Source organism: Trichoplusia ni, chromosome 21 (genome assembly GCF_003590095.1).
Source record: "Trichoplusia ni isolate ovarian cell line Hi5 chromosome 21, tn1, whole genome shotgun sequence".
Lineage (NCBI taxonomy): Eukaryota > Metazoa > Arthropoda > Insecta > Lepidoptera > Noctuidae > Trichoplusia > Trichoplusia ni.
Window position 1 is genome coordinate 1,286,340 of NC_039498.1, and position 19,801 is coordinate 1,306,140.

General features: G+C 35.8%; 1 protein-coding gene and 2 non-coding genes across 3 annotated transcripts in view; 1 reads left to right on the forward strand and 2 right to left on the reverse strand.

The window, feature by feature from the left end:
- The window catches only part of LOC113504136 (muscle M-line assembly protein unc-89-like), a 62,939-nt gene that overhangs the window by 8,981 nt on the left and 34,157 nt on the right, over nucleotides 1-19,801 (reverse strand). The gene's annotated exons all lie outside the window — the stretch shown is intronic.
- Nucleotides 3,463-3,535, reverse strand: Trnan-guu. The gene has a single exon. It is a non-coding gene; the product is annotated as a tRNA-Asn (tRNA).
- On the forward strand, nucleotides 7,453-7,526 carry Trnat-agu. Its single transcript has one exon. It is a non-coding gene; the product is annotated as a tRNA-Thr (tRNA).

Consider the following 19,801-nt stretch of genomic DNA (forward strand, 5'->3'; position numbering starts at 1 on the left):
GTCGGCTTCCAGTCTAACTGGTTTCAGCTAAGTACCAGTGTTTTACAAGGAGCGACTGCCTATCTGACCTCCTCAACCCAGTTACCTGGGCAACACGATACCCCTTGGTTAGACTGGTTGTCAGATTTGTCAAGCTTCTGACGACCTGTAACGACTGTCAAAGATGTAGGAATAACAGACAAATAATTGATAAAAAAAATGAGAAAATTTCAAAGAACCTTTTACCGTTTTTTATTTAATTACTAGCTGACCCAGCAAACGTTGTTTTGCCTACTAAATTATTTCTAGTTGTATGTATTTTTTAATGCCACATTATAAAAAAATAAAAACAAAGAAACCGTCTAAAAAATAAAATATATTTTTTTTAGTGTGAGCAGCCCTTGTCACTTAAGGGTATGAAAAATAGATGTTGTTCTATTCTCAGACCTACCCAATATGTATACAAAATTTCATAAGAATCGGACCGTTTCGGAGGAGTACGGTAACTAACATCGTGACACGGGAATTTTATATATTAGAAGAAAGATTACCAAAGTCATTGTATCTACCCTTGATTTGAAAGATCCTCAATTAAGAAATTCAGTATGGGGCGGAACACTCACGGTTAAAACAATGAATATTCATAAGAGAATAGGAATAAATTCAAATTTACTCAAATTACCATTCATTCTAGCCTAGAAAAGTACCTACTAGACAGCCTACCTGTAAAGACATCTTACTGCTGGGCAAAGGCCTACTCCCATATAGGCTAAGATACAAGATGGCCTGAAAAACGGACTTCTTGGCATAAAAACTATAAGTTTTATTTTTATTTTTAATCACCATGCTAGCTGACTACCGTTATCTACACCAAATTAATCACCGCCATACTAAAACTCATCGAAGATTGTGAAACGTGTGAATGTGGGCCTTGTAATGTCACTTATTGGTAATAGTGTACTGACTAATGACGTCAGACGTTTTTGTTTACGCTTAAAACCAAAAATGCTAGTCTCATATTTTTGGAAATGTTTCTGACGGAGTATTTGGTTTTTTATTGAACAGATGCCCAATTACGATGAAATAGAATGATAACATATGTTATTAATTTGTTAATAACAAGACATTTTTCAGGAACTATATTTCTAAGGTATTAATAAGTCGTGAATATTAAAATCCTCTGTGAAATAACGTGTGGTGAAAGTATCTATTGGGTAAATAGGGTTGTCAACGGTCTTTTGAACGCTAATCTATTTATACACATTATTTTTTAAAAGGATTTAACGTTGATTCAACTTTTCTATATTTATGAGTATCTTTAGGGTTCCTTACTCAAAGGTTTAGCAAAAGTCCTAAAATAACCATTTTCCGGAAACAAATTTCGTGTTGACAATTTGGTTTTCATTAGCCTTTTTTTGCCTGTGCGGGCTTTTTGCACACATTTAAGACGCATGCAGAAGACACTCAGAATCAGGACAAGCATTTGTCAAGAAAAAAAGATAAAAAAATGCTTGTTCTAAGCGGGGATCGAACCTGCGACACATCGCTCTCTGTAGGTTTGACGTCACCTCAACCACTCGGCTATCCGTGCAGTCATACTTAAATCAGTCAAACAGCCTTCATATCCTATATCCTCCTCACTCCTTTTAACATCATTCAAAAGAAGTATTTTATTTTCCCAAAACTTTTTATTCAAACCAAAAACTACACATAAAAAAAAAAATTTTTTTTCGAAAAATATAATGTCTACTACGACTTAGTGCCAACCCTAAAACACTCATAAATAACAAAATAACTTATGTGAAGCAAACTATAATTATAACATGAGGCATTCTTAATTGCAGTCGGCCGGTACTTAGTTAAAAGAACAAGTTGTTTCATTTAAAATGATTTATTAATCACAATGAATTATTTTTATTGAATTTAGTTATCTAGTTGACCCACATTTAAATCATAACTAGTTTATACGTAATCACGAGTTTTCTCGTTCGGTAAACGCGGGAAAATACATCCATTCTTTGATTATATTATAACACACGGGTAGCCCATTGATATAGGTCACCACGCCAAACGCACTGTGCGTGACGTGTTCCAGGTTCGATCCTCGCATAGTGTCATTCACGAATACTTGTTGTTGTGATGACTTGAATGTTTGTGAAATTCCAGCAACAATAGTTCAAAGCTTGTGAAATAAAGTAATTTAATTCAACGTATACATGTATTTCTTTACCAATTTGTCTCAAAATAGGTTAAACTTTTTAGCCGTTTTAGAGAAACTTAGCATGAAGGTAGATAGTAAGGTGTTGTAGATTAATATATGCAGTACGATAAATAAATATACTTAGGGCCTGTTTCACCAACGCCACAATAGGTCCCGTTTAATGTCTTGACAGATTTTTTCATACCAAATGTCAAGTTTTTCAAGATATCGGCTAATCAGCGACTATGAAACAGGCGCTAAATGTTATGTATCCTTAATGAAAAAGTTTCATAGGTTAAATGACAAACAAGACTGATTCTTCCCTATGAAAAGATGCTTCTGCTACCAGGGAAAATTCGATTTTATATCCACCAGGCATCATGAGACTACGATGCACGTTGAACAAACATGATGAAAGCCTATCCCAGAGTTATATATTCGTAAAGGGTTTGTTAGCACTAAAACCTCATTGGTGGTCGTACAATGACATTACTAAATATACGCGTTCCAAGAACGGTAAAGTTTGTAAATCTTTCAATGTAAAACGGTCAACATAATCGATATACATGGATCTAGGAAACCAAGAAATGTGAACTTTACAATACCCAAGGCGAGGAAAAAAGGAGGCCAACCAACTTTAGAATAGAATAGATTTTATATTCTTTATTGCACACCACTGTCGCATGCCAAACTACCAATGGGCAAAAATTTCCACCGAATGGTCCGTGACACAAAACCAACGTCAGCGAGGCAGACCCAGACGGAGATGGCGGGATGACCTGGATTCGTTCTTACCGAACTGGTCACTTGCTCATGAGAGACACAAGTGGAAGAAGAGTGGGGAGGCTTTTGCCCAGCAGTGGGACATTTCGAGCTAGTAATAATAATAATTGCCACCAAAGATACATAGTTACAAGATGCCACAATGGGGCGACTTTAAAAAGGTTTTAAATTCGTTTGTAACTTGTTTTTTTACCTCAGAACTTCGGACAGGATGAACCGAATTTGTTTCATTTTTGCATTTAACGTGAAATAGCTGTCATTTGGTCCTATATATTTTATTTGAAGTAGGTTATTTTTGTATAAAATATATTATTTAAGTAAAAAATTGCTGTTAAAGAGGCACGGTGCTCTAATTTCCTGTTTCCTTTTCCTCATGTTGCATACTTTCATTAGTAAAATGAAGCGTTAATTATGATCTGATCTAATTTTTCCCCCAGTTTTAATTATTAACTTTATTATCCCAGTCCAAAAGTAACACTTACTCCAAAAATATAGATAAACGCCCCCGGGTGGGCTCGAACCACCAACCTTTCGGTTAACAGCCGAACGCGCTAGCCATTGCGCCACGGAGGCCTGCGAATGTTTTCCAATAATTAAGTCCATGATTTTTATCAATTTCTCGTACCTTATTGAAAATCTTTATCTTACATTGATAAAAATAGCATAGAAACCAAAAATCTAAGATTCTAAAACATTGCGTTAACGAAAACATGAACAGAAACGTCCAATACCCAGTATTTTTTTTCAACAAATGACGTTACTTTTTTTCAATCAACTTTCGTACATTTGAAGTTTTCCAAACTATGTCTAGTCTTTCTCTATACAGGAAGAGGCCTGTGCCCAGCAGTGGGACGTAAATAGGCTGGTATTATTGTTGATATCGTCCAGGCGCATAGAGCTAGCGCGAGCGATCCCGTGACTCTGGCTTTTAGGCAGTAGAAGGGGGTGTTTTTCGACAGTTGAGATCTGTCATAACATATATCCATGGAATTCACTCGGGAAAACAAGAAAAGAAAAAAAACCAAAGAAAAATATATCAGAATACATATAATATTATAATTTTACTAAATAAATAGCATTTTTCTCCTCTCTCCTACTTTTGCTGTGCCCGACAGGGTCCATAATGAGCTGAGAACCTAGTTATAATTTACCACCTATGTAACATTATGGTATGCAATAAAGATTTAATTTGAAAAGTTTCATTGAAAAAAAAAATACTATCTAAAGTGTGTCATATCTGTTTTTTCTAATATCCAAGTACTAAATTGACGTCCGATCAAGCAAGCCAGGTAATTGTCTTTGTTCCTCGATGCAAGCTATAGAACAGGTCATTTTCTATTTAATTATGCAAGCGATCAAATTATCGTGGAAGAGGTACATATTTATAGATTCACATGAAATGCTTATGACGTAATTGGTACGATTCAAATGAGTTATAGGCTTGCTAAGTTGGGTTGGACTTGTTTTTGGGATCCCTATACGATGGGTTAAAATGGAATGCCTGGAAGCAGGTTGTATCTCAAGAACCGTTTATATTTAGATAGTTTATAATTATAGTTAGATAATTGAAATTTTTACAGATGATCAATTTCTGTTGCCGTTATAACAACTAATACTAGAAATAAAGATAGAGTTGCCTAAAAAGAGAGACGTGCCTACCGTGTTTCGGAAGGCACGTTAAATTGTGGGTCCCGGCTGTTATTCCTACATCTTTGACAGTCGTTACAGGTAGTCAGAAGCTTGAAAAGTCAGGTAGTCAGAAGCTTGAAAAGTCTGACAACCAGTCTAACCAAGGGATATCGTGTTGCCCAGGTAACTGGGTTGAGGAGGTCAGATAGGCTGTCGCTCCTTGTAAAACACTGGTACTTAGCTGAAACCGGTTAGACTGGTAGTCGACCCCAACATAGTTGGGAAAAGGCTAGGCCGATGATGACTAGAAATAAAGATAGAGGTTAAATGACGCTTGGTACAGTCAAAAATGGTTGATATTCACGTTTTTTTTCATTTGTAGCTCTCGAACGCATCAACAGATTTCGATACGGTTTTCAATTTGCAAGCAAGTTTCCTTGAGGTTTTTCTGAAACACCAAATGCCCCAAAGCTGGGTTGAGACCTCATATAAAATCTGAAAGTTTACCATTACACACCATTACGTATATCAAAATTACACACTCCTCTCAAAATGATAAATTTGACTTAGGAAAATCTAAATTTGCTGTGTATCTGTAATCTGCATTCTTTTCATACTAAGGTCAATTCCATAGTCGACGTGATATCATAATATTTAAGTATTCCTCCAAAAATAATGTCGACATCTTTCATTTTAAATCATCATAAACCAAATCAATTTCGAACCGCACACTTACTACAAACTCTCAAACTAAGACTGCTGGCATTGTGAAAGCAAGACAGCGTAATACTCAGTGAATAACGTTGTCCCACTTCCACAACAAGAACAGTTTTACCAAGAAATGTCTTAGTAAAAGGTACTCCTATTAATATTATAAACGCGAAAGTTTGTATGTATGGATGTTTGTTCGTCTTTCACGCAAAAACCACTGAACAGATTTAGACGAAACTTGGTACACACTACACAAGAGTTTATAACCTGGATTAACACGTACATAATAGTTTTTATCCAAATTTTAAGTTCCCATGGGATCATTTTCGATAAATAGCGAGCGGGCCCACGGGCAACAGCTAGTCATAAATAAAACAAGTGACATTCTCTCAACTGGAATTTGACGAAACTTAACTGAAATACAATTTCCTGAAGGAAAGGGAAGTTTTGCCGTCGAGATGTAAATTTAAGCGCACATTAACGACTGAAAGCTAATTAAGACGATGCGAGAAATAGTCACAAATTGCTATACATTGCGGGTACGATCAGCTTTGGTATGAAAAGCGATGTATCAAGGCCAGCAATGTATATCAATTTGTGCGATATTTGTCGTACTGTTAATATTAAATTTAATATTTTAGTATCGTTGCGATTAATAGAACGATTTTAAGTCGTGTTGTAAATCTTACTGGATGTGTGATTTAGGGGGTAAAATCGAGATAGTATCATCTAAGTGATGTTTATTGCACATGTAGAGGATTAAGATTCGATTCTCGTTTTGGGCAAATTGAGTAATACAAATGTAATATTTAAGCTATTTCATACATAGTGAAAAATACTAGGATGAATGCTTTGACACTATAATGTGACATCCCTCAATAAATTTTATACAAGAAAATCATTTGCATTTTGATAAAAAAAACGGCTCCCGCAGTAGGTAAGAAATTTAATCCTTGTGTCGCGGGGGTTATCACAAACACTAAAATCTCAAGCACAATGACACTCAGACTCAGAACTAGCATTTGTGGATTGCACAAATACTCGTACCCCGCGGGGATCGAAACCGCGACAAGACGCGCAAAATCCCGATCGGCAATTACCAAAACATCAAAAATCGTTTCTCTGAAAGTCGTTTAAAGCGTATTTCCAAAACGCAAGTGCGCGCTCAAACTGTACCGATCGTTTCCAAATAAAAGAAACAAGTACACTTGAATATAAACAGCAATATTCAAGTAAAAACGATTTTATGTTCTGCACCCTAACATCCTCAAAGTAAGATGCTTAAGTCGTGTAAGCAAGACAGCACGATACGGCGTAGAGTGGCATCCCTCTTTCACACCGACAATAATGTTACATTAAGATGTCATGGTAAGGGGTATCTTTTAATAAACGAAAATAAAAGACCCTTTAATAAAACAAAACATGAATATTTTTACATAGAAACAGGTGTCGTTATTTTTAAATTTCATATACATACATTTATGGACCAATATTGTTTGATATGGTAATTTTTTTTCTGTTACAAATTGTATTGGAGATTTTTCTTTATGGTAATATTAGTGATTTGGGTCAAATATTTCTTGGGACCTTGGCTGATATTTCCTTGGAGAAAAACGGTCAAGTGTGAGTCGGACTCCCGATAGTTTAGAAAAATAATATGGACAAATAATTGATGGCTAAACTGCATAAGTAGAACGATCACAGGTTAAGCTACGCTTGATGCGGTTAGTCCGTAGATGGTGTTTCGGAAGGCACGTTAAATTGTGGATCTCGGCTGCTATTCATACATCTTTGACAGTCGTTACAGGTAGTCAGAAGCTAGAAAGTGACAACCGAAACAGAACTAAGGGGTATCGTGTTGCTCAGTTAACTGGGTTGAGGTGGTCAGATAGGCCGCTCCTTGTAAAACACTGGTACTTAGCTGAATCCGGTTAGACTGGAAGCCGACCCCAATATAGTTGGGAAAAGGATAGGATAATCAATTGATCGGTTTTAATATTTCTGATTGTAAGAATTAACTGTTACTAAACCTTTTGTTTAGATTATTTGTTGTTATAACGGCCCCATAGATCATCTGTGAGAAAATTTCAGCTCTCTAGTTATTCCGGTTACAGTAAATACATGTGCCAAAATTGAAAACAGTATTCAGAGGCGCCGTGGCTTAGTTGGTTAAAGCGCCTGTCTAGTAAACAGGAGATCGCGAGTTCGAATCTCGCCGGGGCCTTACTTGACAGAGTCCATTTTTGTGTATTTTAAACTATTTGTGCTATTTTTATTGGTGTTTTTTTATTTATTTCGATTATTAACATTCTTTTTTTTTTACTCTTCAGAAAAATCGAGATTGCGGCTAACATGGTCTTAAAAGGGTTAAATAAATAATAGTATATTTATTTCGTTGCATAAAATACACATCATCTGTAAAAATCAGTAGAGATGAAGAAGTTACATCTTACTGATATTATAAACTAGCTGTTACCCGCGACTTCGTCTGCGTGGTTCGGAAAAAAGATATTTTCTCGTAATAAATCGTAGCCTATGTGTTAATCCAGGGTGTCAGCTTACTCCATACCAAATTTCATTAAAATCGATTAAGCGGTTTTGACGTGAAGAAGTAACAAACATTCACACTCACAAACTTTCGCCTTTATAATATTAGTGGGATGTGAACGTTTGTGAGAATATACGAATGTTATGTTTGTTATTCTTTCACGCAAAAACGGCTGGACCGATTTGGTTGAAATTTGGTTGGTGGATAGGTGATACCCTTGATTAATATATAGGATAGTTTTAGAAACGATTTTATGTTCCTGCGGGATCATTTTCGATTTATAACAGGCGGACTCGTGGGCAACAGCTAGTCTATACTTCTGTACTAATCTTATAAAGAGGAAAGGTTTGATTGTTTCTTTGACACGAATAGGCTTCGAAACTACTGGACCGATTTGAAAAATTCTTTCACTATTGAGAAGCTACATTATTCCCGCTGAACATAGGCTATAATTTATTTCGAAAAATATTAGGGTTCACCAAAGGTGTAAAATCGGAATCCTATTTCTGCGTACGCTGCTAATACTATAGACAATAGAACAAAATGATGTACTATGGGTTTGCTTACCACGCGGACGAAGTCGCGGGCAACAGCTAGTTAGACATATTAATTCGTATGGATTTACATGACAAAACTGTCAATCTTAAGTTCTTTTTCTTGCGTTTGTCTTAAGATATATCTTGAGACTAATATCGACACACACCGTGTGGTGTGAGAGAGTACTGGTCTTAATATTAATACTATCGATTCGTCTGTAAATTTTAGTGGTGTGCCAAATTAGTATGGGGAATATTATCGATAATTTAAGAGATGTCCCTTGCATGCCTTGCGATTGATTTGTAGTATAAGTAAAATAACATTTTCAACTGATATAAATAACATGGCTTAGTAATTCTAAATAGGTACATGTTTAACCAATCGTTTAATGAGTAAAATTGGCACCCTGTAACTACGGCTCCACTGTTTTTTCCTTCGTTCGTCTGTCACCAGGTAAGATCTCATGAACTCCGATAGCTAAGTACATAGTTGATTTTTTTATTTATTTATAGATTATCTATTTCTGTCGCTGCTATAATAACAAATATAAAATTGAGATTGAGAACAGCAACAGTTGATACGGTGATAAATTCGTCAGCCATTAACTTTTTATTTAGCCTATTTGTATAGCACCCTGTATAGTAAGTCCAACATAGACTTGACCGATTTTCTATATTTTTTGATATTTTTTTCTTTGGTACATTTAAAGTTTAAAGCTTAAATCAGAACTTTGTAAACAGTATTAAGTAAAAGGTCAGTCGTAAAATAGAGATAACAAATCAAATAGTTATTGATAAGGTTTTCTAGATATAAAAAAACACATCGAAACTACAGAATAGCTAATACCTGCCAAATATTATTCCCTAATATATATATTTATTTACCCATGCCTGCCTAATATATGTATACCCATTCTAATTAAACTTATCATAAAAAACGATTTTTCAATCTGCTATTACAAAAAAAATTTAACTAAAAACCAAATCTTTTACCTTCCCAACAAAAACAAAAAGCACCTATCCTCACCAAAGCCCAACAGTGGGCAAACCGAAATAAAAACCACCCCAGCGCCATCTACATTTCCGTGCCGGCATCGAACTCGGGACCACCCTTAGTGACAGATCGATATAGTTATAAATAAAGCAACGTCTAGCCGGGGTGGGGTACAGGGGCCTGCCCTAGAGGTCATTGACTCGTATGACTCTCTGATTCTTGGTATAGGGGTGACTTTACCTCACCGTCAAGCGTGAGTCGTGTTTTTTGTAATTATTTTTTTAGTTTTAATGTCGAGGAGGTTGTTTTGTAAGCCTATTTGCTGTTGTTGTAGCTGTTTTGCCATAGAAATGAGGCCTAGAAAAAAATGAGGGTATGAAAAATCCACGTTTTTAAATGCCAGGCCATTGTTTTTTTCTTTTTCAAAATCATTCCAGCCTTTTTTGTAGTTGTAAATTGCTTGGTCACCGGGTTGAGATGCAAAAATCCAACCGGAACGACAAATAAACAAATAAGGAAGTGAGTGCACAAAAATAGAGAAATAGATGTGATCCCAAAAAAAATTAAATCTGTTTATTTTTGTCAATCTTAGTTTTTCAGAAAAAAGAAAGGGATAAGTGCCGAATATTTTTCAATTATGTTACTTTTAATCTTATTTTTTAATTGTGTTAATTGAGCGACTAAAACTAGATTATTTTTTATACCCAGTCTTTCATCCATATTGTTATTATTTCAGAAATAAGATACACAAAAATATCAACAAACAGCTTTTAACCAAAGCAAGAACATCTAACTTCTTGTAAAATTACTAAGACATTTTTCCAGGACAACATTTCGAGGGATCCGCACCGAAAAGATAAAACAGGAATTTACAGGAACCCTAATAGGAGGAGCTCGTGGCTAAGCTATAACCGCATAAGTGAATCGATCACAGGTTAAGCTATGCTTGACGGGGTTGGTCCGTAGATGGGTGACCATATCTGTCATAACAAGTTCCTCCGTGTTTCGGAAGGCACGTTAAATTGTGGGTCCCGGCTGTTATTCCTACATCTTTGACAATCGTTACAGGTAGTCAGAAACTTGAAAAAGTCTGACAACCAGTCTAACCAAGGGGTATCGTGTTGCCCAGGTAACTGGGTTGAGGAGGTCAGATAGGCAGTCGCTCCTTGTAAAACACTGGTACTTACCTGAAACCGGTTAGACTGGTAGCCGACCCCAACATAGTTAGGAAAAGGCTAGGCCGATGATGAATGATTACAGGAACTCTATTACTAAGGCATCGCTGTTCATCCGTCTGATACCAGGCTATATCTCATGGACCATGGTAGGTAAAGTAAAGAGTCGTTAGTTTTAACTATGATGTAATTTTGTTGCCGCTATTAGATACAACTTATATATACTTAAAAATAAAGTTCGAGGTTAAGCAATTGTTGTTAAGGTGATCAATTTGCGTAGTAGATGACCATTTGACTGACCCATACCCTGACTGCTAATCTGCAGGTCGTGAGTTCAATTCCCACTCAGGACAAATGTTTGTGTGATGAGCACGATCATTTGTTCTGTGTCTGGGTGAATGTATGTATTTAAAAAAATATATAAGCATGTTTATCAGTTGTCTAGCACTCACAATACAAGCTTTGCTTAGATTGAGACTAGATGGCGTGTTGTGAAAATTTTAGAACATAATTTTTGTTTCGGCTTTCTTTGTCCTATACATGCAGAACCATCACTATCGCCTCTGACTCACTTTTGACTGACTTTTCATCTCTTTTAAAACTTTACAAATGGATGAAATGTTAAGAGGATGGATGAAATACAAATTGAGTATTGCAAAGAAATGTTTAGCGAAGCTCAATAATTTAATAGACTCACTTACAAAAATGTACAATCCTTAGGCAATTAGGGCTGGTTTAATTGGAAACTTTAAAGATTGCTATAGCTTTTGACCAGGGTTTACTTAGTTAGATGTCAATTATTCCGGCATAGCAATTATGCTATGTTGCACTGCACATTGTTAGACTGTTATATAATTTCTTAGTTTTATTTGTAAATTGTTTTAAACGTTGAAAACCTTATAGAAAAACGGACAAACAGGGAGTTATTGTAATTTTTATATTAGTGTGGTTGAATAGTTTTTGTTTTTAACTATTGGTATTGGACTTGAAAATCTAATTAATCTTTTAGGTACATTTCTAAAACCAGTTTTTATTTTATTAAATACTAGCTGTTGCCCGCGACTTTGTCCGCGTGGTTAGAAGATGTAAGTAAGGATTTTTTGAACAATTTTCCCGGTTTTTCCCACATTTTATCTTCGCTCCTTAGATTAGTCGCAGCGTGATGTTATATAGCCTATAGCCTTCCCTGATGAATGGTCTATTCAACACAAAAAGATTTTTTGGATTCGAACCAGTAGTTCCCGAGATGAAGTACAAACAAACTCTACATGTTTATAATATTAGTACAGATTTTGTTACGATAGTGATTTGTTGGAACCATCTCCGCGGGGCATAGCTAGTTTAGAATATATATCGAAACCAAAAACTAGACTAATCAAAGCGAAGCCTACGAAATCGGATTTGATTAGTCTCTCGTACCGGTGCAAATATTTCGTACGTTTGACGTGTGTAACGCGGTGCTACCCGGCCGGGTATGAAGTTATCCGGGTGAGTAGCTAGCCGGGTATGCGGCCAGGCTGTCGCCCGGTCGTGTGTGACCATGGAAGTGTCAAGTAAGGGGAAGCGTCATTGTTATGTATAGGTACACATTTAATTAAAATAGCTTAATTGTACATAAATAGTAAAATACCTACTTGTAACAAACGCTAATATATGACGGGCAGCCCTTTTTTTTTGGGGGTCGCAAAATAATGGTCAATAATCTGGGATAGCTGAGTGGTTGAGGTCACCACGCCAAAGTAAATATGTCGCGAGTTTGATCCTTACGTAGGACAAGCGTTCGTAAACTCGTCTAGATCTGTCGAATGACACTTCCTCCTACTTTCCTTTGTTCCATATTCACGGTTGCCTGGTCCTGGGTTATTTGGTTACAGACAGACTGATTAGCAGATGACGCTCAGATCGGAACTTCGGTTTCTGTTTAAAGGGGAAGATTACAGCGGTACCTGTGTGTTTTGTGTGAATAATTTTATCAAATAGGTGGCATTTTGTCACTAAGTTATGACTCAAGTCTCTTTTTTCGTGTTTCTAGCTTTTAAGTAAAGTTTCTGTATTAAAAAAATTAGTGTAATAATACTAATATATAAATTGTTTGTTTGTTTGAACTACTGGAACTACTGGTTGAAATTGAAAAAATATTTTTGTGTTCAATAGACCATTCATCGAGGAAGGTTTTAGGCTATATACCATCACGCTGCGACTAATAGGAGCGCAGATACAATGGAAAATGTGGAAAAAACAGGGAAAATTATTCATCTTCGAGGGCTGCCGTTCAAAAATTCCTAACTTATATCTTCTAACCACGCGGACGAAGTCGCGGGCAACAGCTAGTCTCAAATATGGGCGCTTACAGCTTCTTAACTTAACAGAAAATAAATATACTTTTTGTTCCAATAAACATTTTTCGAAAAGTCTCGACAATCACCTATTTTGATCAAAATATATTTCAACGGTTTTCGCATGATTCGATTCGTTGGTTGGGTCTCTTTTTAATTGCTTTCAACCACTTTTCAGACAAAAATCCCGGTCAAGATTTTATTTCAAATAGGTCGTTTTTCAGGCACTTTTAACGTTACATTACTGACTCTAGTTGCACGGTTCCAAAGTGTCATTCTAATGGAGAAGAACCGGCAAGAAACTCCATAAGTTAATCTTTTCAAAATAAAATATTACAGTATCATTATTAATGTTTGCAAAAACAGTGTAAATCAGCAAAACTAGTAATTATAATCGGTCTTGAAAGAATAACATAAACCTTTAGAAAAATAATATAAATATTTCAAAAACAAAACGCTATCATCTTTTCACTTGTCCCGCTAATAAACGCAAGTTAACGTGACACGTGTAAAGCGATTTTCTCTCACATTTGATTTATTAAGTTTCATACTCTAAATGTAGCCTTTAATTAGTATCTATAAGGTCTGATTCAAGTGGCAGTCGTTAAGATAGTATTTAGTATCTTTATATTATAATAGCTTTTCGCCCGCGGCTTCGCCCGCGTCGAGGTCGGTTATATCGTTTTTCCAAATCCCTACTAATATTATAATTCCGACTAATATTATTATCCCGGACTTTTGAAGAGTTCTCTTCAAAAGTCCGGGATAAAAACTATCCTATGTTCTTTCTCAAGGTCATCTCTGTACCAAATTTCATTAAAATTAATTCAGTGGTTTAGACGTGAAAGCGTAACAGACATAGAGTTACTTTCGTAATTATAATATTAGTAGGGATTTGTTGACGGAGCAAACGTTGTTTTGTCATATAAATTATTTGTAAGAAATATCTGGTGAAAAAATAACAGTATATATATACATACCCCTTAGATTTTATTTTATACGTACGTTTCAAACAGATGTTGTCCGATGATCAGACCTAACCAATATGCACACAAAATTTCATGAGAATCCGTCGAGCCGTTTTGGCCTTGTTCAATGACGTATACGTACTTTATAAATTCGATGTATAATTGAATAAACATTCTATGCCATAGTGGTTTTCGCTATTTTAGATAAATTAAATTCCAATAGTATTTACTTATTAACAAAAATAATACTACTTATAAACGATGCAGGAAAATATCGATTAGGAAACCTCACGTCCCCAATTTATTGGAGCCTAAAATCGCCAACCTGCAGTGAGCTAGCGTGGTGGTCAATTCTTAAACCTTCCCTATATGGGAAGAGGCCTGTGCCCAACAGTAGTACTGTATTATTCACGTATATCGTGCAACTCCAGAAAAGTGTCTAAACTATAACTAATTCCTGCCATTCAGCATTAGAAAAGTTTATTCTGGCTTTTACCCGTAAATAATTAAAAGATTGTAATATATGTAATGCCTTATACATAAAGAAACCAGTATGAAGTTGGCGTTTAACGTTTTATAGCTTGTAAAAAGTAAAAAATCTAAAAACCCACATTTTTAAATATTACTCCATTGAAGTGTAATCAAAATTTGTCCAGCCGTTTTTATGGTGCCCTGAAAATTTCAGCCTGCTAGCTTAACGAGAAGTGCCTCGAAATTGAGTCGCAAAAATCCAACCGGAACGACAAACAAAGTGTGGGAGATGTAGCACGGCGGTTCAGGTTTAGTCAGTAAGAGTCTGACGCTACCTGCTTCCTCTCCCGAGGAGGTAGGTGCCCATGTGGATTCCCCTGCCTTACCAGAGAGCAGAGCCCATTAGAGCCTTCTTAAATAAGGAAGGTTTGAACATCGATGACCTCCGAGTTGTCGTTACCTCACGATACGTTACTAATAAATGCCTAAAACCGCAAGGGCCGATATTGAAATTTACATTAATTGATGAAAAATGATTGGCAGGAGCTGGATGCGAGCAGCCGAAGATAGATCTCGATAGCGTACAATTGTGAAGGCTTATGTCCAGAGGATGAATATGGGCTAGCAATGATCAAAATAATGGAAATAGCTGATGAATGAGCAAAACTGTTGCAGACAAAATTAATCAATCACTTCAGCCTATCGGTTTCCACTGCTAGATAGGGGTCCCTAGTAGCGCTTAAACCATCCGCCTTTCGCCGTCATATCCAGTCCAAGCTTAGATATCAATATTTTTTTTTTTTTTTTTCATTTTCAAAATCTATACTAATACTAGCTGACCCAGCAAACGTTGTTTTGACTAATAAATTATTTCTATTTGTATGTATTTTTAATGCCACATTATAACAAAATGAAAACAAAAAATAAAATATTTTTTTTTAGTGTGAGCAACCCCAAACTTAGGGGTATGAAAATAGATGTTGTTCTATTCTCAGACCTACCCAATATGTACACAAAATTTCATAAAAATCTCTCGAACCGTTTCGGAGGAGTACGGTAACTAACATCGTGACACGGGAATTTTATATATTAGAATATTATAAAGAGGAAAACTTGTATTTTTGTATGTTTGTATTGAATAGGCTCCAAAACTACTGGACCGATTTCAAAATCACTTTTACCATTACTTAGAGGGATTCTTAAAAATCCGTATAGGCTATATTTTACCCCGGAAAATAAGCTTAAAAATAAATGTCCACCCGTGCGAAGATACGTACCTAGTTAATCAAAATTGTTTTATGAACTGCACGAAATAAGTGATAATAATTCAAAGTAAGTTGGCAGTAAACCTAGAAAAATCTGAAACGGGATCATTGTGGTAGATTACAGAACGGTCAAGCGCAAGTCGGGCTCGTGACACTTACGCAAATTACGGTTCAGTACAAATAGACTAAATACGAGCATCTCGGTTGGACGGCAAATAAATTTGATCCTCACACTTTTACACGGTGATTTTTTAGTCATCTTACAAAAGCAGCCCAGTTCATGGATCCGACGTAAAATACCCCTAGGCGCGATTATTATTTATTTATCATCAACTAAGATACTAAGTACGAAGAAAATTAAACAAGAGAAATCTTGAAGTATACTCTTAAAAATGATAAAAACGCCGCCGCCCGCGCCCCTCACCATTGTTACAAGGCTCGGACAGCGCTCGCAATAGAGCTGTGTTTCTAAAAAACAACGAATTGCATCATAATATTGAATAAAAATTGCATTTTAAATTTATTCAAATCTCATAAATACATATTTTTTTATCATGAACGTGTTGTAGTCATTGGATACATGAACTGGGCTGCTTTTGTAAGACGACTAAAAATCACGGTGTATTTGAAGAAATTATGATTTTCTTAAAGCTCAACCTTTATTTTAAGTATTTGTTGTCATAACGGTAGCAGAAATACATAATTTGAGATAGTTTCAACTGTCTAGCTATCACGGTTCATGAGATACAGCCTGGTGACGAACGGTTTAACAGACGTCTAACGGACGCTCAGTACTATGGTACCGTTTTTATCTTTTGAGTACGGTACCCTAAAAGGTATGAATAAGAATATAGGTTAAGGAGATACTTTGTACGGTATAATAATAAATATTGTCGGTAAGTCGAGTTGTTACGCTTGTTATGCAACTTAAACCGTGTCTGGGGGCCTACCATCACTAGCGTGATATCGACGGGCCTGTTGGTCTATTGGTTAGTGAGCCTGACTGCTATACCGGAGGTCGTGGGTTCGATTCCCGCCCAGGACAAATCTTGTGTGATGAGCATGATCATTTGTTCTGGTGTCTGGGTGTAATTTATCTATAATATGTATGTATTTAGAAATATATAAGTAAGTTTATCAGTTGTCTGGTTACCATAAGACAAGCTCTGCTTAGCTTGGGATCAGGTAACCGTGTGTGAGTTGTCCTAGGATATATGCACCAGGATATATATTTACAGCACATCAAGTATCCTTGTACGACACATTTCTTGTTGCAAAAAAGAGATGACGCTTTACAGCGTGTAGTTCTATCTCGCTTCCGCATCTGTATCTGTCTCTGTGTGAAGGCTAGTGGTAGACTCCAAGATGAGTACTGTAAATAAAATCTAGGTTAATTTTAATTGGGTTCCTGTAACTGTTTGAATTTATTACAATAAAAATATAAGTGTTTTGTTGTTTCATCGTTAAATAGTGATTAAATTGGTTTTGTGTTTGTCTCACAAATAAAGTTAATATTTTTAAGGGTTTCCTACCGAAAAGGCTACTTAGCCTCCGTTGTCTGTGTATCTATAACCAGGCTGAATATCAAAAACCATTAGAGCAAGACAATTGAAATTCTTAAGCTAATTGATTATAATTATCTATAGCAACACAGAGTATTGGTAGGGACGTAAAATCGTTTTATTTGCAATTTGTTTTCTTTCAGCCCTATTTGTACGGAACCCTCAATGTTGCTAGTCAGTCTAGCACTTGACGGTTTATAACCAGGATTAACACACAATATTGTTTTATCCCGATTTCATGTTCGCGTGGAATCATTTTCGAATTAATTAAAAATCCTCCTTACCATGGTAAAATGAAATAAGTAGCAGTTTGAATAAACCTAAAATAGTTAACATAACCTCTACAACTAACCAACGATTAAACATACAAATTCTCTCCTGCCTATATCAATTTACGTTGGCATAGCGTGATAGTATGAACATGTGGTATTGAGTTACAACGGTTACAAGAAACTTTATACATCACGCTTGGTACATTGAGTCGTCAGCACAGTGCACTTAATGTGAAGTGACTTGGTGAAGCTTATTTTGTACTGACTGGAATTTTTGTAGTATGTTAGGTGGGTTTTAAACGGCATCTTAATAGGTAACTAGCTGACCCAGCAAACGTTGTTTTGCCGATTTTTTTTTCTAGTTGTATGTATTTTTAATGCCACATTATAAAAAAATAAAAACAAACAATTTCGTCCAAAAAATAAAATATACTTTTTTAGTGTGAGCAACCCTTAACACTTGGGGTATGAAAAATAAATGTTAGCCGATTCTCAGACCTACTGAATACGCATATAAAATTTGGTAAAAATCGGTTAAGCCGTTTCGGAGGAGTACGGTAACTAACATCGTGATACGGGAATTGTATATAATAGGTAATAAGGTTATTCTGTCCGTCTGTCTGCATGTTATAAAACAAGCATTTGTGTGATCCATGCATGCTTGTCCTGAGTCTGGGACAGTCTGGGTATGATTTTGCATGCGATCGGCAAGTTTGTCAAAAGATCGCGACACAAGGATTAAATTTCCTAAATACGAGAGTCGTTTCTTTTACAAAATAAAATTGTAAGATTCAAAAGATGTGACTCATACTTCATTATTTTCATGTTTGCACAAAATTGTAGGCGAATATTTGCCATTAAAATAGGCACTTTAAAGCACTTTCTTACTATAAAACATCTTCCCAAAAAAGTCTAAAAAAGCCTTACAAAAACCCGGTCTATTTTCATCACAATACTTCACGCTATCCACCTAGACAGGTCTCGGGTTACACCTCGCATGTCATCCTAAAATAAACGGTCGCCATTTTGTTTTGACATGATCGGATTTGACAGCGCGTTACCGAGAGATTGACACGCAAGTTTGGTCAGTCATCTGTGATGGGAGGTACTATTGGCTCTCGAATTGAAATCGTTTTTTAATTTATGAGATTTTTTTATTAGTGAGAGTTGTGGTTTCATGCAAAGAGAGCAAGGAACAGTAACATTGCTAAATATTGTCTCTCATCATTTTTGTTACCGATTTCATCATCGCAAAGCTTTTTGTTTTTTTATTTGTTGTTATAGAGCAAAAAATATATTATGTGTGAAAATTTCAGCTTGCCTAGAAATTACTGTTCATTACATAAAGCCTGGTGGCAAACGGACGCACAGACGGATAGAAGAAGGGGAGCCTCAGTGAAATACCTAATGGGGTTTCTTTACCCTTTGGGTCCTAAAAAAGTGTACAACTTATTCTCGACAGTCAAAAAAATAAAAAAAATGTTTTCACTTTTGTGATATCCAGAAACGTTGATAACTATAGTAGGGGCCCGACATGTGATCTTGCAAGTGAGTTGCAAAACACTACAAAACATTGACCAGATGGCGAAAAGAACACGAGTAATATACCTACGGTTAGAATATAAGATCGCAAGGTATATTGTGGCAGATACAATAGAGTTGTAAATAAATCAAGTTAATTCGTATGTACAGTGCAGTTGAGGGTAACCTTGTTTCTTTTCTTAAAAGAAATGAAATGAAATCATTTATTCTGTAAGTAGGATATATCATCACTTTTACATGTCTTCTTTTTTTTGAGGACGCTGGAGTCGACATTTCCTATCCGACTACCCTGAGAAAATGTCGAAACAAACTCAGGGGTCACAGTCTACTTAACACAGGATTATGTCTTAGCCTTTTTCATGTCCGCCAGAGAAGCGAAGCTATAAAAATATAACATTATTTTATTATATAACAAATAAAAAGCAAATACACGTCGAATTGAGTAACCTCACTTTTTAGAAGAAGTTTAAAACTACTTCAGTTTTATGAGACCACTAGCTGTTGCCCGCGACTTCGTCCCCGTGGGTAGAAGATATAAGTAATGAGTTATACCTGCCCTGTTTTTTTCACATTTTCCTTTGTATCTTCGCTCCTATTAGTCGCAGCGTGATGGTTTATAGCCTAAAGCCTTCCCCGATGAATGGTCTATTCAACACAAAAATAATTTTTCAATTTGGACCAGTAGTTCTTGGGATTAGCGCGTTCAAACAAACAAACAAACTCTTCAGCTTTATATATTAGTATATAGAAATTAGTATAGAAATGACAACTATGTTTTGTTTCCTGTTTGCTAGTTAACTGAAACAAAAAATCAACGAATGCGTTCATCT